The sequence below is a fragment of the Talpa occidentalis genome, unplaced genomic scaffold (genome assembly GCF_014898055.3).
Source record: "Talpa occidentalis isolate TD23 unplaced genomic scaffold, MPIMG_talOcc4v2.1 talOcc4.7, whole genome shotgun sequence".
Classification (NCBI taxonomy): Eukaryota; Metazoa; Chordata; class Mammalia; order Eulipotyphla; family Talpidae; genus Talpa; species Talpa occidentalis.
Genome location: NW_023605083.1, coordinates 41,096,953 through 41,121,818, shown reverse-complemented (window position 1 = coordinate 41,121,818; position 24,866 = coordinate 41,096,953). Strand labels below are relative to the sequence as shown.

The following is a 24,866-nucleotide window of genomic DNA, read 5'->3' as shown; positions in this document are numbered from 1 at the left end:
ACCTCTGCTGCCTCGCCCACTGCTCCCCTCAGCAATGTATTTCAGTAGATCTGCCTACTCTGCTCTCCACTCTGTCTCTGGTGAATCCTCTCACCTCCCCCATCTCTGACCTGTAGCTCTTGTATGCATAGATAAATAAAATAAACCTTAAAAAAATAAAAATGAGAAAACTACTGAAACTGTAAGAATTTAGTTTTTCCAAGACCATTCAGTTAAGGACTGCTGATGCTCATGTTAGACTGGGACTCTTTAATTCTATCTTTGGCTTTTAACACAAACCTATAATGTCTCCCAGTATATGGTACACACATTACTCATCAACAATGGGTAAGAAGCTTTATTGGCAACAGGGAAAAATTCGGTCTTGGTAAAATACACTTCATTCCCTTAAATAAATGATACAGTGAATAACTGCACATATTGAATATGAGTAGGTAAAATGTTTTATTTACCTTGACTCTTCCTTGCCAGGAATAATAGGCAGTGAATAAATTTTTATTGAATGAAATATATATTGTTTCGCTGTGTTATAAATCATTATAGATTAGAAACGTTATAGCTCATTTAATTTACCTACTCCTTACCTCACTATTTTATATAAGGATCTGAAATTCAAAGAGGGAAGAAAAGGAGAAAAAACTAGCACCCAGGACTCCAAATCCATGATCCAGAGCTCTTTCTATTTTGCTGTCATATGGAATATTTTGCTTCCTGTAAGGCTATCACCACCTAACAGGGTTTCCATAAGTTTCAAAGCCCACCTCCCTACCTGTTGAGATGCTCAGGTCTCCAGTTTAAGCCCTTACATTGTCAGTCATCCCCACACTTGAAATAAATGGAGGAGATTGCAGGAAATGCCAGCTGGCATGGAACAACAGTCTTTGGAGAGAGGACAAATTTTGTCCAGCCTGGGAGAACTTGCTTGCCTTTTTTCAGCTGTGTTGCACCAATATGGCTGGATTTACATGAGCCAAGAGGATGGTTCACCATCTGCCGATAGTGGGGAATTGGCCTTTCTGTTTCTCTAACAGAATTTTGGAAGGCTTGGTGGCTTTGGCCCAACCCACTGAGCTCCTCCTCCTTGAACTGCAAACTGTGGAAGGAAAGTAAATTGTGCTGAGCTTCAGAGCCAACGGTGACAAATGGCCTGTATGCATCTGCATCAGCAAGTATGATTGAACACAATTGCAGCATTCTTGCAAATTTTCTCCTAAATAAATATCCTCACCACATTTGTACAGTCAACTGACAAAGGTCTGACTTTTAAAGAAATAATTATTTTCTTAATTACAAATGTGCATGTAGAAAATATAGAAAAAAACAGATAAGGAAATAAATGTCATCTATTTTGTTATCATTAAAGGGGTATCATTGGGAAGTTTTTGTTACATATTTATAGTTTTTAAAATATATTTATATGGGTTTTAGTGTATATATTCTGTTTCCTTAAAATACATCATAAACATATTCATTGTTTTTAAACAATATTTTTAGCAGCTTCCTAGTATTCCATCTTATGCTTATATTATCCTATAATTAACCAATCCTCTGTTGTTTGGTATATAAGTACTATTCAGCATTTTGTTACTTAAAATAATTATTGATAAACCAAACAGATTTCCCTGAGGACTTTACCCTCAGCATTTTCACCACATAACTTATTTGTTATAAGGTAATTTTGTCAGAAAAAAAGATAAAACTATGAAAAATGAAAGAGTAGATAATGAGGGATTCGGGATCTAATGTCAAACTATAATCCAAAAATTCATTTACTAATGAGCTTGAAGACTGTTGTGAATACTAGCTGCCTCTTTTATATTTGTCATAGTTTGGTAAACTTGGTTTTGATGGGGGAGGGTTGGCTGTTCACTGAAGGATATACAAACTGACATGTTACCATTTTTCTAATACGATATTCAATCTGGTTTTATACTCTTTTATTTAATGCTTCTAGTAAAATTGGCATATTTTCTATCAAATCAGTACATGTAGTTACTATCCACTGTTTTAAGACAGGCATGTCTAGTCATCACTGCAAAGATTATTATGAAAACTAAGAGATATAATAAAAAACATGAGTACTGGTCAGTTGGAACAAAATTTGAAAACAACCTGTTGACCCGTTATTTTGTCTTTTATAGCAAGTTGCCTTATGACCAGTTAGTTGTGCTGTGAAACTGTTTATTGCAAAAATGCAGGACTTCAGAGAACCAGGAAATAAATGGTTAAGACAGTACCTCCAACACTAGACACTAAACATTCCTTCATCTCCATTTTGTCTTCCTAACCTTTAAAGCCCTTTCTAGCCCTTTCTTGGGGAAACAATCTATGGAGGAATTCACATTCTTTGTCTTCATTGTCTGCTCAGATAATAAACTTCTCTTCTTCTACTGTGTCTTGTCTGTGTGGGGCACAGCCAACTGAGAAAGCTATTGAGTTTGTTAACACTCGTGACAAAGAACTTACAGAGAAACTACACAGCCTGTGATAAACCTCTTTTTTTCCCCTAACCTAAATTGATTTCATAACAAATTCTTAAGATTGAAATTGTTAAGTTAAAGTCGTGACTAGTTTCTTGTTTTAAAGCTTTGCGATCCAATGCCAAATTGCCTTTGACTAGTTATGCCAATTGACATTCCCACTCATGTACTAGGGAGCAAATTTCTCAGTGTCCTCACCAATATGGGGAGTTAACTTTTAAAATCTTTGCCAAAAAAAAAATCTTTGCCTATGTGATAAGTGAAAAATGTTAGCATTCCCCTTTTACACTTACTTACACGTAGCTAGTTTACCACACATTTTCTTAATTTAAAGCAAACTCAGGTTATATAGGTTCATGGGCAATCAGGTTTGTTCCCAGATAAAGACAATCACATTTTAGTCATTTTTGCATGAGATCTTTTTTTTTTTTCCCTCATTAATTACACCAAAAGCCTTTGATGCCATCCTAAACTCAGTCTCTCTGTTTGCAAATGATAGGACTCATCCTGGTACAGAGAAGCCTTCATATCTTCTTTTTGCAGACAAGGAAATTGGTCATGTGCTTTTTGCAGTTATGATAAAGAGCATTTCCAACAATTATTCACTTCCATGGGTATCTTAGTTATGCTGCCAGGAAAGTCAAGATAAGTGTTTCTGTGTAGCATTATTTTGATAAGAACTTTATTGTTGTACTTCATAAAGTAGAGGTATTATTGAAGTAGTTTTTATCTTTTCCTACCTGTTAGAAAAGTTACACTTGCAGTGTTACTTAGAAGATGCTAGAAAGGAGGGCCTCCCTGGTGGCGAAGCGGTTGAGCGCTGGGCTGGGAAGCTGCCCACAGCCTCTGCAGCGCCGGTTCGATCCCTGGCCACTGGGAGAGGGTCCCACATGGCGAGCAGACCTCTCCTGCCGCCCGCTGCTCCCCTCAGCAGTGTACTTCGGTCCTTCTGCCTGCTCTGCTCCCTGCTCTGGCTCTGGTGAATTCTCTCACCCTCCCGTGCTTCTGACTGTACACAGTGCCTGTATAAATAAAGAAATAAATCTTTAAAAAAAAAAAAAAAAGAAGATGCTAGAAAGGAGCATGGATGAGAGTGAGTATGACTAGATATTCTAGTAGACTGTGGTACCTATAGAATGATTTATCCATCTTTGTGTTGTTAGTGGCAACATAATCATCAAATGGGGATGATTATGTAAATGTCAATTTTAGTTATAGTTTATTTTAAGTATACTAGTGTTCTGTTACTTACTTATGGTTTCCCAATATTTGCAAAACTACCTTTTATAAATATATATATATAAATATACCCTCTTATAAAGTACTTATGGCTTATCATTTAGATGAAGGTTAACAATTAGTAAATATTTTACATTATTGATTCTGTATAGGCACAAGTTTTTCTATAATCACAGTGGGTGAAAGAAAAATCATAAAAAACGATTTTATTTCTGTTTTAAGATTCTGGCTGTTCTTATGCTAAGGAAGAGTTCCTTATAATGTGAAAGCTATAGCTGAAAGTTTAGCTCAAGGCAATAATCTGTCATGGACAAAGGAAATCAGGGTCAATGGATCTGAATTCTCAACCCAGCTCTGTGACCCGTGAGGGAACATGGGAAATCCCATAACCTGCTGGCTCTCAGCCTTCTGATCTGTTAAATGTGGGATTTGGACTTGTTGATCCCTTGCAGATCAAAGAGTTTCTGATTCTACTATTTGTGATTTTGATAATATACTTTAGTCAGTTGATGCCAACTTTATGTGAATTCTAACCAAAGCAAATATCATTTTGCAAAATATCTCTTTGCAAAAGCAGTTTGTTTCTGTCCTGTACTGTCTATTCTCTTTTTGGCATTATAAGATTCCCACTTTCCTGTCCTTCACTTTCCAAGGACCATCTTTTGTTGAGAGAGGAAATGGAAAAGTTGCAACATTGAACAAAACAGAATTATTGTACAGAAACAGGTATAAGGAAGTACCCATGCAAAGAAAAGAATGAAAGGCAAGAGAACTGAGAAGGGAGGCTAGAGGCTAGAATGATGTATGTTTGAAGTAGAGTGACTAAAGACGTTAGAGCAGCTGACATTTGGGAAAAAAGGTGCGTGTGTGCTAAAGAAAATGTAATATGAAGATTTTCTCTGTATGGTGCAAATATTTTCTCCCTCCTTCCCTCCCTCCCTCCTTCCTTTCCTTCCTCTCTTCTTCCTTTCTCCTTTCCTCCTTCTCAGGATCCAGAGTTCATATCCATATAACTATGCATTGTCCCTTGCGCAGGATTCCCATTTCTTATGGACATGACAATATGGTAAATCTGGACCGGAGATGGTCCTCTTTCAGATTAGACTTAGAAGCTAAAGAGAGTTGCTTTAATTACAGCCATCACTTGTAATGCTATTCAAAACCAGAAAAACAGACCATTTGTCATTGTGTGACAACCTTTTCACACGTATTTTTCTCTAATAATTTGAGCAACTCAATACTGTATATCCCTCTCCCCACAACCCCCTCTCCACCTTCCAAAGTAAAATTCTGCCTCCAGAAAGCTAGGCATTTTTATTTTGAGGCTTTATATAACTGCTTTTAGGAGAGTCACAAAGAAAGATTGAATCAAATATGCATAGATTTCTGCAATAATTTCAGCCATGGTTATCTGTTCTTTGTTAGATTAAAAATTAGGTTAAGGGCCTCCCCTGGTGGCACAGGCAGTTGAGCTCCACGCTGTGAAGCTGTCCACAACCTCTGCAGCACCGGTTCAATCCCGGCCAGCCAGCAAGAGTCCCACATGGCACAGCAGTCTCCTGTCTTGCCCACTGCTCCCCTCAGCAGTGTATTTCGTCAGTGTGCCTGTTCTGCTCCCTGCTCTGTCTCTGGTAAATCCTCTCACCTTCCCGCACATCTGGCCTGTACCCCGGTTCTTGTATAAAATAAATAAATCTTTTTAAAAAAATTAGGTTAATCTGGGGGCCTTCCTGGTGGCGCAAGGGGTTAAGCACCGCACTATGAAGCAATCCGCAGCCTCTGCAGCTGAGTTCAATCCCCGGCCGGCCAGGGAGCAATCCACATGGCGCAGCAGACCTCTTCTGTCTCGCCCGCTGCTCCCCTCAGCAGTGTCTTCAGTCAGTTTGCCTGTTCTGTTCCCTACTCTGTCTCTGGTGAATCCTCTTACCCCGGTATATCTTTGGCCTGCACCCCAGCTCTTGTATGCATAAATAAAGAAATCTTTAAAAAAATTTAGGTAACCTGAGCTATGTTAATATTGAATTGTTAAAATAAATGTTTATTGGAGTTAAATCCTTATATATACTATATATAAAAAGTATGAATATATTCTAAACCAATATTTAATGAATATTTACATTACAGAAAATGTGTTTTTACAATTATAACAGCAGAGTGGAAAATTATGCCATTCTTTAAATGAACATGTGTGAAAAAAGTCAAGACTTTTTCTCCTGACTTTGTATGAAGTTACTCAGAAACTGGTAAAACAGAATAGAGCCAGGTCTCTTGACCACTAGGCTTGATGTTATTTGTGTTGCATGGACTGCCTCAAACACAAAACACCCTCATCTACTCTCATTCATTTTGTTAGCACCTCTAAAAACAATCATTCAATTATGATCATAGTCCGAGTTTCCAACGGTGATAAATCTGGCTCTTTCAGATGTTGAAATGATCAGAGGTTTCATAACAAGCTCGAAGTTCCACAGAATTGCTGTAGAACCCACCCACTACTTCTCCACTCATGCCCACAGGGACTGGATTATTTCTTTAAAGAAAAAGAAACCCAGAGCAAGAAGCAGATTTAATTCATAAACCCTTGGTTCTCTCTGCCCAGTGCTCACATGGTGCCCTCTCCTGGCAGAGAGAAGCATTTGCAGGAAGCGGATGAAGACTTCACGGTGACTTTGGGTCTTGAACTAAATCAGACCACAGCATGCTCAGATCTTCCAGTTAGCTTTTTGTTCATTATAAACTTTGAGTTAGAGGTAGAATGCATTACACTGTCATTTGCTATTTAAATATTGCTATGTTGCTATGGCAATTGAAAACAGTTCATGGTAATTCCTTTTATATGTACTCCATATTATCCCTTCATACATAAGGAATAAGGTTAAATCATTTGTGAAGTTTAACCACAGTCAGAAAATTTTCATCAAAAAAATTTTCTTAGGGCCTCCCCGGTGGCGCAGCAGTTGAGCGCTGGGTTGTGAAGCTGCCCACAGCCTCTGCAGCGCCGGTTCGATCCCCGGCTGTTCCCCGGCCACCAGAGGAGGGTCCCACATGGCGCGCAGACCTCTCCTGCTGCCCACTGCTCCCCTCAGCAGTGTACCTGGGTCCTTCTGCCTGCTCTGCTCCCCGCTCTGGCTCTGGTGAATTCTCTCACCCTCCCGCACTGCTGACTGTACCCAGTGCTTGTATAAATAAATAAAAATAAACCTTTAAAAAAAAATTTTCTTAGTACACTATTAATATAAAACACATAATAGCCCAAATATTAAGGGCACAAAACTATGTCATTAAAGGAAAATAAAACCACGTTTCATTAAAAACTGCTCTAGAGGACACACAAAAAACATGCACCATACGAACTTCAGCAGGACATAAACTGCACTTTTACCCACTATCTTCTCTTCAGATATCCTTTACCAACCATATATAACAGGACTTTTGATGTCCAAATACTTTTGCAAGATCACTAATGCAACTGAGTACAGAAAACCTTGCATATAATGCAGAGAAAATACAAATATAGCATTTTAAAATTAAGATTTGCAATCATAGTTCTTTGGTACCTGAAAAGCTGGAGTGTCTTTACATCATTAAAGAAAAAAATCTTGGTATATTACGCCAATGAAATTATGTCTTGAATGGTACTTGATGGAGTGCATATGCACAATGGGATCTAACTCAGCTATCAAAAAAATGAAATCCTACCTTTTGCAACAACATGAATGGAACTAGAGGGTATTATGCTAAGTGAATGAAGTTATATGGAGAAAGACAAACAGCATATGATTTCACTAGCTTATGGTAGATAAAGAAACAAATGAACAAACTAAATAAAATAAAAATAAACTTTGAAACTACAAGAAAAAATTAGTGGCTATCAGAGGGGAAGGGAAAGGGAAATGTATATTGGGTAAAAGTGGCCAATTGTATGGTAATGCATGGAAACCAGAATTCTGGTTGCAAACATAATGTGGTATACATAGGTGGTAAGTGTGTAACCTGAACTATATAATTTATAAACAATGCTACTTTTTAAAAAAGCATCTATTCCTCCAGCTTCTTTTTTTTAAATCTGTTGTCATTCTGCTTGTAAGTCTGCAGCATTTCCATCAAGGGTATGAACATTCTTAGGATCTATATCAATATGCTTTTAAAAAAGTTATTCCACACACAAGAATGGTAGTTTTCAGGATAGCAGATGGAAGTTAAATGTTTTCACCTGTTTTAAAGAAAAGGTCTCTATTCTTGTGATGTTCTATTAGTTTTTTTTTTTTTTTAATAGCACACTAAGAGTGCATGTTATTATATCTGGTGGAACAATCGACTCTTCTGGTTGGAACAGTGAGATGCCGTGACAGCTTTTTGTGAGAGAAAATATCTTTTTTTTAAATTTTATATATTTTTGCATAGAAGAACTGGGGTATAGGTCAGGGGGTGGGAGGGCTGAGAGGATTCACCAGAGTAAGAGTGGGGAGCAGAGCAGGCAGATTTACTGAAATACACTATTTTTTTAAAGATTCATTTATTTATGTATACAAGAGCTGGGGTACAGGCCAGAAGTGTGGGGGGTGAGAGGATTCACCAGAGACAGAGTGGGGAACAGAACAGGCAGAGTGACTGAAATACATTGCTGAGGGGAGCAGCGGGAGAGACAGGATGGTTCTGCTGTGCCATGTGGATTGCTCCCTGGCCGGTCGGGGATCGAACTTGAGCTTCAGTGGCTGTGGATGCTTCATAGGTTGCATCTTAACCCCTTGCGCCACTAGGGAGGCCCTGAAATATGCTGTTAAGGGGAGCAGCATGCAAAACAGGAGAGGTCTGCTGCGCCATATGTGGGTTAGTTCCCTGTTCGGGGATCGAATTCAGGCCCTTGAGGTGATAACATTGAGTCTTAACCCCTAGGTCACCAGGGAGGCCCTGAGAAAATATCTTGTGTTATTAAATATTCGACTAACATGTTTCCGTTCTATCTGTTGGAAAGAGAGTTGTGAATAACCACCTATACTACAGTAGCTTGTTGTTATCTACAGAGTAACTTGGATGATATACAATTTCAGATGTAATGACCCAAACTCCATACAAAAAAAAAAATAGATGCCATTTCCTGTTTTTAGAATCAAGCTGTTCTGTTCTTAATCATCATGATGTCCTAGCTCTTCTGTGATGGTATAGACTTGTATTAGCATAATAGCCAGGATGATGAGTCATTTAACAATGAACAGTTTTTGAAAGGCCATCTGCATGTCATTTATAACAATGAAGGACAGGCTTCTCCATGGTGTTCAGAACAGGTCTTCCCAATTTGGCTTATTGATAATTTTGAGCAGAGGTCAGTGGAGGCCCTGCAGACTCACAGGTAGCTCTTGTCATTCCCTTAAGCACCATAAAGCATGAAATTTGGGGGTAATCCAGAATTAGGATTTTTATCAGAAATAACCTTTCTGTTGGAGGATGCTGTCTACATGGCATTATAGAACATCTGGTCTTCATCACAAGAGTCACCCTCTTCTTGTCCTGTGAGTCCCCCTCTGTCTGGAAGCCCACGGTTCCCATCCCATTCCTTAGCTTCTGCTATAACCCCCACCATTTTGCCTCACTGCTTTTTTGAATCTATGTAGATTCATTCTCCACATGTATGCAATTAAAGTTTCTTTTTCCCTCCTACTAATCTGTCTGATGTTAATTTGATTGCTAGACCAGCATGAGAAGAACCCAGAAGGGTAGAACAAAATTTCCTCTCCAATGGTAGAAAAAGCAACGAAATAATGGTCTCTCTGTGAGTTTTCCTTGCATGGTGTCATTGCCAGTAGAGACCTGAGATGGGCCCGGATAATTTGTGCAAGGAGTCTGACGACACAGTGTGGTATGAATTGCTTCCATCTTTTTAAATTTCCCATATGTGTTATGAAAAACTTCCTTAACAAACAAGGTTGGGCCTCCCCTGGTGGCGCAGCGGGTTTAGCACAGTGCTGTGAAGCTGTCCGCAGCCTCTGCAGTGCGGGTTTGATTCCCGGCTGTGCAGGGAGCCACCCCATGGCACAGCAGACCTCTCCTGTCTCATTCGCCACTCCCCTCAGCAGTGTATTTCAGTCCGTCTGCCTGTTCTGCTCCCCACTCTGTCTCTGGTGAATCCTCTCACCCTTCCGTGCCTCTGGCCTGTACCCTAGTGCCTGTATAAATAAATAAATCTTAAAAAAAAAAACAAACAAATAAAAAAAAATTGGGTTCTCTTAATTTATGTAAAGTAGGCTAAGTCAAGGGCCTCGTTGCCACACATTGTAGATGGCCTAGAATGCAAGTTTAGTTCTAAACACTTGAAACTGGGGCACGGGGGCCTCCTTTTCTCTCTATGGGCACTCCTGCCAACCTGGTTAAAACACTATATTGAATTTCCTCAAAGCTAGGGAAAACAAAAGCCTTTTATATTGCCTTGTATTTTAGACTAATGACTACTTTTGTATAGTTCTATTTATTGTGTCATTAAAAAGAAATAAGACGATGCATGCTGAGAGGAAAAATTTTTTGAAAATGTCATAGACCTTGTATTAGAATATAGCCTATTAGGAAAAAAAAAATTAGTTTACTTTTCCATGAAAAATTTTTTAAAAAATGATTCTTGCTTAACATAGACAGTCTAACAATTTTAAAACTAATATTCTATGTGAAATTTATGTACTAGATTTCAATGAAGTAAAATCTATTCTGCAGAGATGGCAATATGCCACACCTCATATTTTATTCATGCTCTTTACAAAGGATGTGACATCTTCTAAGAAAGAACAGATAGAAAGTGAAAGCATATGTTTAAAAAAATGATCTCAGGCAACTGACTCTCACATATGCTGAAATTTGGCTTGCTCTGCCTTGTTAAATCAAGCAAATTTACATTGTCACAGCATTCATCCATCTCAGTAGTTAGAATAGTCACAGATAAAAAATTTCACAATATTAATAAAAACATAAGGCTCTCTGTCTTCATCTCTTCATTTGAAAAAAAAAATCCCTCAATGCTGGAGAATGGAGGAAATATTTCTTTTATGAAATTTTTATCTTCTCGTTGTGTAAAATACCTACACATCATTTCTAAAACTGTGACACCAAGTGCAGAAATCATGACCTTGGCTGGTAACAACCCAGATTACCTACTGCAAGGAATCTGGGGCATAACTTCTCAAATCAGCATGACCAATATTGAGCAATCTTACCCATACTTGTTAAAAGAACACCTGAAAGTCTTACAGATCTTACCATTATTCCCAAGAAACATATTTTTTAACTCTCTCCAAATTTTACAGCTTGGTTCTGTAAGATTTGAAGGGTCCTGCACTAATTTCAATTTGTATTTATTTTTGTAATGAATAAATAACCAGACTGTGAGTCATTGTAAATATCAAGTGAACCATTAATTCTACAGTTTCAATTCTAATGTTTCCTACTGAGAAACTTATGAGAAAAAGTAATTAACAGGTTTAAAAGAAATTATGTTGAATGTGGTATTTTTCTAGGTTCTTCTTTGGGGTGCTCATGAAATTGGTGGATTAGTAGGTATTGTTATGTAATTCAGTTTATTCAATATGGTGTTGGAGGAGGAAGTATCTTTCTCTGAGAGGGTTGTGTGGACCTTCACTCCAAGGTGGTCATTTTGGAGTATATGTGTGACAGTTCATGAACCTTTCCATGTCTGTTAATCTATTGAGTCTCATAATAACCCTGAATTACAGTCTGAGAAATGCCCTGTTGTGTGATTCTGTCATTGTGCAAATACCAAGAGCTGTAACTACACAAATCCAGTGGTCTAGACTACTGCACTCCTAGGCTGTATGGGACACCCTATCAGGACCACCATTGTCTCCATGGCCCATCGCTGACCCAAGCTGATGCTTAACTGTAATAAAAGCAGAAATATTGATGCAGCCACAAAGTATATGTCTCTCTCTATCCCACCAGATAAGCTCTCTCATTTCCTTCATTTTCCCTCTAGGCTTAGTAAACCCTGTTTTTTTTTTTTTTTTTTTTTAGATTCCCAAGGAGAAAAGCTTTGCTACAAAGATAACATTAGAATTGCTGACCATCAATTGATGGCAAAGCTGGTGTCAAACAGAATCACCAGATGTGTGTCAAAGTCGGACATGCTGCCCCATGCCCACTCCCCTCTTCTGCTCCTTGTAACTCCAGATGAATGCCCCTGCCCTCTGCCAAAGAGCAGGACAGTGGTCTTTCAGACACTAGTCTTCTGGCTTCCTCAGTTGGTCAACAAATTAAACTACCTTCTTCCTCCTCAAACTCTGTTTCCTTTATTGGCCAAGGGAACTGAGACTGGCCAGTATTCTGGTACCAATATTGAGCTTTTTTATAAGCTCCCAGAGGTAAACATATCCAAGGACACAGAACTGTTAAGTGGTGGAGGCAAACTTTGAACTCCAGATATTTATGACTCAAATCGCAAGCTCTTTTTGCACCATTGGAATTAAATGTTCTAGATCTCCTAATGAGCAAATGCTTCCTGCTACCAGCATTTTCCACCCTTCACCAAATCCTCTGCTGGACCCAAGAAGTGACTTTCTGGGTCACTAGGAAAGTAGGAAAGGTAGAGGTCAGTCTAAAGTAGTGACGCTTGCTGGCATTTTGGTAGCTAAGTAAGTGTTATTACAGTTTTACCTCAAAGAGGGAAACTTTAATAAGGATTAAATAAGTCAGGATGGTCTGTTGCACAATTCCTTCCCATCATCCCATCACTATAGTAACCCACATACCAAATAAGCAAAAGTTCAACAGGAAAGATTACAAGAAATGTCAGCAAATGCACCCTCATTCCTAGTTCCATAGTTATCTGTGAGGGCTCAGCTGGTGCTCACCTCCCTGCTTCCTGGCATCTTGTGACATTCAGCATAGGAAGATTCCCGGATGGGTCCCCCAGTATTTGTCAGCAAGGGTCCCACATGGGATTTCCCATGACTTTCACAATATCTAACCCCCATAAATAAGAACAGTGCCAGCATCACATGGTCAAAAACAAAGGAAAAGGAAAAGATTTTTGTTCTAATAGATTGCACAGGTTTCTAAAATGACTGCCAATTATCACCAAATACTCATTTAATCAGTGAAAAGCAATTAAAATTGAGCATTTTTCATGTGCCAGGCAGTATGCTAAGAACTTTACATGCATTGTATCATTTAATCAGTAAATATATAGGTAGGACAGAATATAAAATATAAAATTTGAAATATAAAGTATATTTTAAGTTATAGTAAATGCCTATGAATGGAAAAAAATTAAAAGCCGTAACACAGACATAGCAGACTTGAGATTACTGTCCTTTGAAAAGCCTGCTGGCAGTGTTTGTTGTTGGCTGGCACCTGGGAAATTGGATTTGGGGACAGTTCCCACTATTCTCTTGTAAGAGTGGCTCAATGTGCTTAATCTGTGACAAAGGTATGACTTGTGCTGAATATCTATTTTCCTCCTGGGAGTTTGGAAATTTAGTACATGCTAAGCAGAGAGTGTCTATACGAACAGTCCCCAATAAAATTCCCAGGCACTGACTTCCTAATGAGCTTCCCTTATAGATAATATCTTACATGTTGTCACAACTCATTGCTGGAAGAATTAAGGACATCCAGTATGTTCCAACTAGAAGAAGACTTGATTTCCTCAGAATTCTTCCCCATGTGCTCAGTGTGTGTGTGTGTGTGTGTGTGTGTGTGTGTGTGTGTGTGTAGAAGAACTGAGGTGCAAGCCAGAGGTGCAGGGGTTGAGAGGATTCACCAGAGACAGGGTGGGGAGCAGAACAGGAGGATCTACCGAAATACACTGCTGAGGGGAGCAGTGGGCGAGACAGAGGAGAGGTCTGCTGTGCCATGTGGGTTAGCTCCCTGGCCAGAGATCAAACTCAGACCCTGAGGTGATAGCTTGGAGATTTAACCCTTAGACCACAAGGGAGACACCCCCTGCCCCCATGCACTTTTGCCTTACTGTTTTTCTTTGCCTCTCTACACTGTAGTGAATCATAGCTATGTCATTATATGCTGAATCTTTCAATCTTCGTAGCAAATTATTGAGCCTGAGGGTTGTCTTGTAGTTACCTCACACAGCCTCCTTTACTAGATTGTTTTGAGTATTCAATGTGATTATACTTATAATATTATGTACGAAATAATAAATACTAGTGATGATAGCTAAAAGTATTATTTATCTTGTGATAACCTGGTGATTTTAGCCTATGGGAAAGACCAGGGACAAAGGGTCTCGCTACCCTAACATTTTCTGAATACTTCCCAAAGTGAAGTCCTTTAAACTACAAATAAATGCTGAGCTTTGATTTGTAATAGAACTATAGGATCCTGTGTTAGACTTGGATCCTTCTGCTAGATTTGGGTCAACATACACATTACTAGTCATACATTCTCAGATATCTCTGAGGGCAGGGGTGGAGCATTGTACCATTCTGAGTCTTTGAGAAAATAATTTGACCTGGGCACTTCCTGTGTTTAAGGAAATGCAATGTATTAATATCTGACAAGAGCCCATTTGAGATCAAAACAAGGGGACAACAGGATGTATCTTTATCTCGACAAAGTAGAACTCTCCTGCCTGGTTAATCAACCGGAAATTTTAACTTTTGCATGCCTCAGCAAGAAAAGGCACTAAGGGTTTTGGGTGTTGTTATTCATGAGTTTTTACTCACCCAGATTTGGTCCTTACATGCAAATAGAAGTGCTGCTGTTGATCCTCTGACTTTCAACTTCTTTCATTGTCATACTTACCAAAAACAGATGAAAACCCGAAGCTATTTATAAGTTTTGGTTACTGCTCTAGTTCACCTACCCCTGACATGAAAAAACATCAGGTTTCTGTGGAACCATGTGCAGGAAACTGCTGTGCACAAAGTCCAGGCTGAGGTCTGAGCCACCCTGTCACTTTGCTCATATTCTGCAGATGCCCTGGTGCTGGGGGTGTCAGTGCTCAGATAAGATGCTCTAAGAACTTTGTGGCAGGCCCAGCAGGAGAATCACAATTCAGGACCTTGGGACTTGGGAGCAAGGCCATCTATCAGCAGCAGAGAATCATGTGCCTTTGAAAAACTATTTCTAAGACTATACTTACAGGGACCATTTCAATCCTAGGAAAAACCATTCCAGCCATGCTGCGAAGCTCTGGTGGAAATAGAAAGTCTGTCGATGATCATCAAGTGACCATGAAGTGAAGCTTGTAAACATGAGTTGGGGGAGATCAACCAAGTCATATGTGGGTCCCAGCAGCACTCCATCAGAAATGAAGATGCTAGATCTGAGACTAAGGATAAGAGGAACCAGTGTGCCCAATTTGTCACCAGTGCAGCGGCCAAGAACCCTCATGGCCCCAGCCCATGCCTGAGTGGCCCTCAGGTCTGTGTGGAGGCATTCTGCATGACCAAGCGAAAGGAAACAAGAGTCCGAGTCCATTTTGCAGGTGAGTTCACCCTGTACGTGAGTGCAAGCTGGAAATGGATAGTAGTTTCTCTGTAGTCCCTTCAAGCAGCCTTAGGAGACAGTGGTAAGGGAAACAGTGACAGTAGATCAAGCTTTTTTTTGCTTTTTAAAAAAGATTTTATTTATGTATTTTTGTGTAAAAGAGCTGGGGTGTAGGCCAGAGGTGCTGGTGTTGAGGAGATTCACTAGAGACAGAGTGGGGAGCAGAAAAGGCAGCTTGATTGAAATACACTGCTGAGGGGAGCAGCAGGTGAGACAGGAAAGGTCTGCTGTGCCATGTGGGTAGCTCCCTGGCCAGGGATCAAACTCAAGCCATTGAGGTGATAGTGCTGAGACAATTCCTGAACCACCAGGGAGGCCCCAGTAGATTAAGCTTTGAGTGGTGCATGTGGCCATCCATTTTGTGTGGAAAGAGAAGCAGCCTGAGGTTAGATTACACAAAAGCTTATGGGAATGACAAATGGCCTGGCTAATTGGCCAGAGTCTGGAAGGGTAAGATTGGCAGGTTACAGACAAGGAGGTCTGGGGTAGGGGCAGGCAGATAGACATACAAGTGTGAGCATGAAGTACTTCAGATATTAACGTTTGTCAGGAAAACATCTACAAAAGATGCTTTAAACAACTAAGAAGATGAACTGACCTGAGTAGTTGACTAACAGCCAGCCCCTGCTATTAGCCCCCAAGGAATCAAGACACAGGAATGAAGTAGCCACAGTAGTGGCAATGGAGGCATGTTGGTTCCCATTTACCAAGGCTACCAATGATGAATGGCCAAGTGCCATCAATAGATACTAGGGAGGGTCACTATACGGGGTCCCTTTTATTGCAGAAGGGCCATCAGTTTATTCTCAGGAATAGATGTTTATTCTGGGTAGGAGTTTGCCTTTTCCTGCATTCTGGACCTCAGTCAGATGTACTGTTTGAGGACTTAGAGAATGTTTAACTCACTGGAATGGGATCCCATGTTATTTTGTATCAGACAGGGGACTGACTTTATAGCACAGAAGTGGGAGAGGGTACGGGACCATTGTCCTATCACAGACCAGGCCACCCTGAAGCTGCTGCACTGAGGGAGTGTTGGAACACTCTGCTAAAGCTTGAGGACCAGCTCAGAGGCCACACTCTGAGAAGATGACCTATGACGGGTCTCTCCCCTGGATTTGCTGTAAACTCCAAGCTGCATCTCTGACACCATGGGGTCTGACAGGTCACATGGCCTGGTGGCAGGGCTCCTGGCACCTCCCTTGGGGTGGTACAGACTTTTCCTGCTCTCAACCTAATTCAAGGTCACCAGTATCTTGTGTCACCTAACAAGTATATAGGCCAAAGCCACACCTCTAGGTGGGGAATGTGTTACATTCAGAAATCCAAGGAGGCCTAGTAGGCAACTGTACTTCCTTCTTCATGACAGAAGATGCAAATGCAATAATTAATCTTTTCTTTGGAGGAATATCTTGGCATATCCCGTACTTCTGGGTCCTTGAAATTTTGTAGGTATGGCAAGCCCCAAATCTTAACAGGGTTTCTCTCTCATTCTCTGGAGCACATGTTTCTTACCAAGGACACCAATGTGCTAGCCACTTCTTGGTCACTGAGTACAATCAACACAATGTCACCAATGGACTGTATCAACATGATGTCCTTTGGGATGTCCAGATGCTCTAGATCTCTTTGGCCTATATTGTGATTGAAGGCAGAAGAGTTAATATAATCCTGGAGAAATAGTACAGGTGAATATTGTTGCCTATTGCATGTAAATTGAAGCTGTTTTGGTCCTATACTTCTGATTGGAATAGGAAAGAACATATTTGCTAAATCAATGACTTTATACTATATTTCTGCGACCCTATTAATTTCCTCTATCAAAGACATCCCATCTGTCCTTGCAGTTATGATTAGGCTACTACTTGGTTGCATTTGCAATTGTCTGGGGCCATTCTGCCAGATCCATTCCACAGGTCTCTTAAGGTGAGGATTTGGAGGACCACTGTGTATACTTGCTGTGATGTTGCAGGACACTTCATCCTGTTGACTTAGTCATCTCTTCAGTTGAATGGTCTGGCTTGAAATATTAGTCAAGAGATTGCAAGTTTTCATTGCAGTGACTGTTTTTAGCCTCCAGATCAGTTATCTTTAAATTATTCTATTAGTAAGCTGCCTATCTATTGTGTTCCTAGGGATTGGGACACAACAGATTGATTGATTGTTTCATATCAATCATCTTCATAATTCTGCAGGTCAAGCCCTTGACTGCCACTCCCATCCTGTCAGTTATTTTTGTGATTAAGACACCCTGAGTTCTTGGAGTGTCACCCACTAGCCTCCATTATGGGAACCTATAATCCTTGTTACTATAGTGACCATATCAGCCTGTCCTACCATCACAGGCTTGCAGAGCAGAGTTGCTAGTGAAAATTTCAGGAACACTGGTGCTCCCTTGCCAGCGAGTTTCTTCTGGCCTTAGTGAGAAGGACATAGATTTCTTTGAGGAAAAAAGGCCACTGTTTTTATTTTTTGAGGGGGGGAGACGGTATTACACTAGCTCTTAGTAAGAGGATGTGATTACATCTGCAGACTCAGAATGTTCAGAGAAATCTGGGGAATAAAAATCTTTGAAGGAGTCTGCTCGTAAGTTCCATTCCACATGTCAGAGTCTCTAGTTCCCCAAAAAGGGCCCTGAACTTGGCATAACAGAGCTTTCTTGGTTGACTTAATCATCTTTGAAATTCAGTCATTCTATTAATATCTGGACTTGAACCTTGACTTTCTCCACTCTCCAGCTTCAGGAGAGGAGAACTTTTTGAATAAAACCAAAGAGGCCCTCTGTTTTTCACACCTAGCATTCCATTTCCTGTTTCTTGTTCTCAGCCACTCTCTTTCATAGCACTTCAAGATGCTTACCTAATTAGCATTAGGCATCTGGTATAGCGTTTCCTTAGAGCTACTATTTCCTCCATGTATCTCAAATACCCACCTCATCACACCTGCTAGTGCACTCTCTTTCACAGGTTCACTTCAGTTCACCACCACTGAAAGCTTGCAAGGAGATTGTGCTGCAATGATGGGGTTCTTATCACCAAACTGAGCTGTGAGTGACTCAGTTCCAAAACCTTATCTTACTGTTTGTTCTCTCGTATCACTCCAGGTATAGTCCAGATTCTCAAAAAGCACATGTTGAGACAGAGTTTGTGTTGCAATATATTTGTTGGGTCTAAACCACTTTGCTTGTTAGTTTTTCCTATTTTTGTTTAAATTATTTCTTTAAGACCCCCTCCTTGCAATTTCCAGAGAGCAAATACAAAACAAGAAATGGACTTGGTTTCAGATATGTAAACAGTGGCGCTTATATATTTCATCTGGAGTTGAAAGCATTATTGATAATATTGTTACAGAAGAACATCAGCTTACTCCAGGGCACATCAGGATTCCTGAGGAATAAACTCCATCTCTCTTTTCCTCCTACTGGGATGTCTCAGGTGTTATTCACTGCTCCTGCTTTTTGACATATTTTCCATGTAGAAGCTATGGAGACTGCAAGTCATGTGGACAGTTGGGGCAGACCATTCCCAATCCCATGCCAGAACCAAAGACTATGGCCACATTCTTCTTTTCATATTGAAAAGAAGAAGTGACAAAATAAGCCCTAACCCAAATTCAGTACCTATCTTCATGACTTTATCCACCATGCACCAGCCCCACTTCCTGCCGAGCTCTGCATTGGAAACATTCCCCACCTGCAGCTCCAGCTTTACTTTTGGGGAGTCAACCATTTTGCAAGGTTGGAAAAGCAGAGAAAGAAGTGGCTCTGTGATGCAGGCTGGCTGGACCAAGTTTCTGCCAACTTGGCAGCATTGGAGTAAATGTGGCCATTGTTGTTGTCTATCACGAGGTGCAAATGACTGGGCCTTTACATCTGTGTTTATCAGTCACCAAATGTAATCTGTTTTTGCACGGTAGGACCTTGCATAGTTGCCTGTTGACAGTAAGCCTGAAAGGGGTATGAGGGGTGCATCTCTACCTGCTGTCCAGACCCACTTTTCTTCATGCATCCCCCCACCCTTTCAGGTATTCATGTTCCCATTCTCTCTCCTTCCCATCCACTTTTTTCTTTTGCCCCATTTGTCTCTCTTCTGCAAAATCCTAGTTTGCCGTCCAACCATTCATCTCCAGGTTTGAGTACAAAGATTAATGGGTGAACAATTTCCTTGTCTTGTCATCTCCTTTTCAGGGACTGCCAAGTAAGCTGGGTTAACTGGAAGGGAGTTCAGCTTTAATAATAATGACTTGTATTTGCATAAGGGTCACAAAACCCTTTAAAATATGTTTTGAATTTTATTTCTGTTTTTAAATGATTTATTTTATTTGTTTATGCATACAAGAGCTGGGGTATAGGCCAGAGGTGCTGGGGAGTGAGAGGATTCACCAGAGACAGAGTGGGGAGCAGAACAGGCAGATCTACTGAGATACACTGCTAAAAGGAGACAGGAGAGGTCTGCTGCTTCATGTGGATTAGCTTCCTGGCCGGGATCAAACTCATGCCACAGTGGCTGGCGATAGCTTGATGGTGCTGAGACTTTAACACTTGTGCTTCCAGGGAGGCCCTGAATTTTATTTCTTATGACATCTCTGCGAAGAGGCTGACATTGTTTCTCATCATATAGAGAAAGAATCTGGGGTCTAGAGACATTACATGAATGACCTAACCTGCACAGGTCCTGCATATTAGACCCAGGCCTTCTGACCCCAAGCCCGGGCCTTTGGCTGGTATGTCCTTGTTACTGCACTGGAAAGACTGAGGAAAAGACAAACAATTATTTGCATAAAGAAGAAAAGAGCTAATGGTAGGTGGGTGATTACTGTCTAGTTTCCAGGACCCAGCAGCTGAATGTTGATGACACACAGGTAGAATAAACTAAAGGATGTAGTTTGATCCCCAAAATCTTGTATTTATGTTCTCTTTCCAGGCCACCAACAATTTGTGGTTGTCATGTGGAAATGGAAAGTAAACATTCTCATCTTCTTTGCTTTAAGGCTCACCTTCCTTCTGTTTCTTTCCCACATAGCAGCTAGAATGACCTGTCACAAAATATAAATCAGATCATGATATTACCCTCCTGAAAACTTTCCAATGGCTTCCAAAAACTCATCAAAGAAAATTATAAGCCCCTCCTGTGGTCTCTGAACTTTTACTTGGTTTGAATTAGGGACACCTCCTGGATTCCCCCACACTTTCTTACTTCCTTTCAACCCACGTGTCCTAGCTTTTCCTCAAACTCAAAGAGCACATTCCCCCTTCCAGGCCTTTGCATTTACTGTCCTGCTTTCCTGGAAAACTCTTTCCCCAGATGCTTGTATGTTTGCTCCTTCACTCCATTCTGGCATATATTCAAGGGCCTCTTTCTCAACAAGACCATCCCTACTGCCCTGTCAAACAGCTCCCCATTGCTCTCTGTCTTTCCACTGCTGTATTTTTTTTCTTCCTGACACTTATTACAATATCACATTATATCATATAATTTTTTTGTTTACTTGTTTATTGTCTCCTTCCCCCCCATTCCATCAAGAAAGTGTAGTCCCTGGGGCAGGCAGTTTGTTTATTTTGTTCTTTGTTACATCTGGAACAAAGCCTACCATATAGTGGGAATTCAATATAGATTTGTTGACTAAATAAATACATCTTCAGTTTTCTTTCTTTTTCTTTGTAAGAAATCATGCACTCTTGTCCTTAAATCACCACTTGGGACTGTGGTGAATTGTTTAATCTGAACATAGTTGTTTTACCTCTTAAGTATGAACCAGAAAATATATTAACTTCCAGTCTCTTCTTTCCAGATTTTCTTTTTAAGATTTATTTATGCATACAGGAACTGGGGTGTAGACCAGAGGTTTGGGGGGGTTGTAAGAGGATTCATCAGAGACAGAGTGGGAAGCAGAACAGGCAGATCCACTGAATGATACAGCTTAGGGGGACACCAGGTACGACAGGAGAGGTCTGCTGCACTATGTGGGCTAGCTCCCTGGCCATGATCAAACTCATGCTCCATTGGTTGCCAATAGTTCGATAGCCCTAAGCTTTATCCCCTGCACCACCAGGGTGGCCCTTCTTTCCAAATTTAAGTAACCAGTTGCTTCAGCTACTGGTTATATCTAATAGGAATGCAAGAGCTTGACTTCCAAATCTTCCAAAGCTTGACCTCCAGCAACAATTACATAATATTGTATAACATATTCTTAGGGATGGTTACCAGTGAAAGTAAAAATGAAAGGAAGATACTTGCTCCTTCTTGCAATGAACATAACTATTTTTCCTGTTTGATGAAGTAGTACTGGATAAAAAAAAGTCACTTTATTAAATATAAAAAACATCAGTTGAAATCAATTCTAGTCTTGCCTAGAGGCCATCACTGGTGATATTTTAGCGTATTTACTTCCAGACTTTTTACCATACAAAACTGGCATTGTACTATACACCGTATTTTAGAATTTGCTTTCCCCTTTTATATACGATGGGCCTCTTTCATTAAATATCTATTTTTGCATTATTATTTAATGACTACAGAATATCTAATATATGCCAAGAGATTTTTAAAAATGACCTCCCTCCAATGGACATTGAGATAACTTCTTTTTTCCCCATTATTATCAATAGTAATAGGCGAACATCTCTGTATAAACACCTATATGCCTTTACCCAATTACTTCTATAGGACAGTATGGGTTTTGGTGTCTTTTTCTGTAAAACAAGGAGTTGAGTTGAATGATTTTTAAGATTCCTTTAAGAATCCACATCTTGGCAGCTATCTTAAATTATGAATTTATTTTCTTGCTTTTGCATAAAAATATCTTACGTATCAGGCCTCCCTGGTGACCTACGGGTTGCATCTTAGTACTTCCACCATGAAGGCCCACTCATATGCTTGGGTTTAATCCCCGGTCAGGGAGCTAACCCACATGGCACAACAGACCTCTCCTGTCTTGCCTGCTGCTCCCCTCAGCAGTGTATTTCAGTAGATCCACTTGTTCTGCTCCTGGCTCTGTCTCTGGTGAATCCTCTCAGCCCCCTCCCCCCACACCTCTGGCCTGCACCCCAGTTCTTTTATGCAGAAATAAAAATCTTTTTTAAAAAATAAAATAAAATAGACCAATTTATCACTTTAAAAAAGATCTTACATATGCTTCTTTAGAAAGTAAAAATACAAAAATAAAAATGCATTATATTAAAAGAAGACCAACTGTAGGGAAAATGGTTTGCAGGCTTTTTGCCCTTGCACCATTAGGATTGCGCACCTGCAGTTGTTACGTTGTTCTGTTGTTTACTTCTGTAGGCCATGGGAAAGAGTATTGAGATAGTCACCAAGAGAAGCAGAAGCAAGAGAGAGGCAGGAGAGAGAAGGAAAGAAGGCCAGAGAAGCCCAGAGTGAAGACTTAGTTGGGGCCTGGAGGCCTATTGGCCTCCTGGCCCCTGGACAGCCCTGCGCATCCTGTACTTGGTTGCTGCAATGCATGTAAAGCGCAATAAAAGCCTGAGAAAGCCACTGAGGGATCGAGGACCCTTCCATTACCGGTCTGCTCATATCCTAGAAAACCAGCACTGTGCCCTGCCTGCCCCTACACCAACTTTTAGAGATCACTAGAGATTCCTTTAGTAATGTGTTTTAGTGCTAAATTATTATAGATGCCAGTTATGTTTTTGCCTCAATTATATCTGATATTGTCATGTAAATTATTTAACTAATTTCACTCACCAGTGGAGCCTCTCTGAACCTTTACCCAGATAATAGTGCTCTTTATGTATACTTTCAAGGCTTAACAGTTTAATTTTTCTCTTCTATAAATAAAATTCTAACTCTTGGAGAAGAAAAGATTGAACTGATAAAGTCCTTGAAATTGTAAAGCAAGTTATTACTTTTTCTATGTAAATTAAGGGAGCTTATGTAAAACAGCTGGCCCGCATTCTTCATTGTTCATGTCATGAAAGACAGAAAAGCTGCGGGACTACTCCAGACTAAGAGAGACTAAAGCACCTGATAACCGAACACAATACTCGACCCTGGGCTGGATCCTGAAGTTTGGGGCTGGGGACAAAATTCTATAAAAGACATTGATGGGCCAGTTGGCAGAGTTTAAATATGGACTATGCATGCTAAATTCCTGAATTTAATGATTTTGTTGTTATGGGGCCTCCCTGGCGGTGTAAGGGGTTAAGATGCAGCACTATGAAGCTATCCACAGCCACTGCTGCATGAGTTGGATCTCTGGCCAGGGAGCTGATCCACATGGCACAGCAGACCTCTCCTGACTCGCACGCTGCTCCCCTCAGCAATATATTTCAGTCAATCCGCCTGCTCTGCTCCCCACTCTGTCTCTGGTGAATCCTCTCACCCCCTACACCTCTCTCCTGTTCCCCAGTTCTTGTATGCATAAATAAATAAATCCTAAAAAAATATAATTTTGTAGTTAGATAAAGTAGTTCACTGTTCTTAGGAGCTGCTCGGTCAAGTATATAGGGGTAAAGGGAATGATGTTTGCTGTTTGTTTTCATATGATTCAGAAAAAATACATATTAACCTGTGTAGGTTGAGAGAAAGAGACAGATAAAGATAAGAAAATGTGGCAAATGGATAATGATGAATTTGAGTGAAGTCACTCTCCTACTCTCCTTGCAACTCCTATTAGTTTGAAATGATTTCAAAATGAAAAGCAAAAAAAAACCCCAAAACAAACCAAAATACCCCCCAAAACCCTTTAGAGCACCATTTTCTTTTTTAAGAAATATTTTCATAGTCTATATATTGGGGTTCCATTTGTAATGAAGCTGTGTGGGGTGAGATGTGATTTAAAAAGATTATAAGTTTCAGTCAAATGTGAGATCAGGCCTTTTCCTTCATGTTTCACACCATATTTTCTATCCTAAAAGGGAAAGGTAAAAATCCAAATCAACTGGACTGTAGCTTTTTCCTCTTCTGATCAGCAAATAACTTGTGTGGGACGAATAGAGAATTTAAACAAGGTAGAGTCTTTACACATATAATCATACAAAGCATGGGCTAACCATACAAAAATATTTAAAACTAGGAGCGCAATGGTGAAAAATTTTGTACATAAAATTAACCAGCTGGACTTACTTTTAGATGATGCCAGATTTGTTGGCCACATGCAAAGCATTACAGTCAGGAGCCAGTGGAACATATGCCTTCTTCTCGCCACCTGCTCTGATCAGGGTGTTGACCTTGGCCAGGTCAATGTCAGAGCTTCTTCATGGCCTTTTTTTTTTTTTTTTAAGATTTATTTATTTATTTATTTATACAAGCACTGAGTACAGTCAGAAATGTGGGAGGGTGAGAAAATTCACCAGAGCCAGAGCGGGGAACAGAACAGGCAGACTGACAAAATACACTGCTGAGGGGAGCAGCGGGCGCGGCAGGAGAGGTCTGTATGCCATGCGGGACCCTTGCCCAGCGGCCGGGAATCGAACTGGTGCTGCAGAGGCTGCGGGCAGCTTTGTAGCCCAGCGCTCAACCGCTGCGCCACCAGGGGAGGCCCTTCATGGCCCTTTTGATTGTTGTTCATTTCAAACTAATAGGAGTTGCATTGTTCACATTGTTGTTCATTTTTATATAGTAATTGACAATATCACTTATCTGCCTAATGGAACTAATAATCATTGTCCTGTTTCAATAGGTG

At 40.3% G+C, this 24,866-nt stretch overlaps 2 pseudogenes; both read right to left on the bottom strand.

Moving 5' to 3' along the window:
• LOC119231391 (V-type proton ATPase subunit E 1-like) overlaps positions 1-16,817 on the bottom strand; it is a 28,794-nt pseudogene extending 11,977 nt beyond the window's left edge.
• Positions 16,818-18,665: 1,848 nt separating this feature from the next.
• On the bottom strand, positions 18,666-18,952 carry LOC119231390 (MICOS complex subunit MIC10-like; annotated as a pseudogene).
• Positions 18,953-24,866: the final 5,914 nt, after the last annotated feature.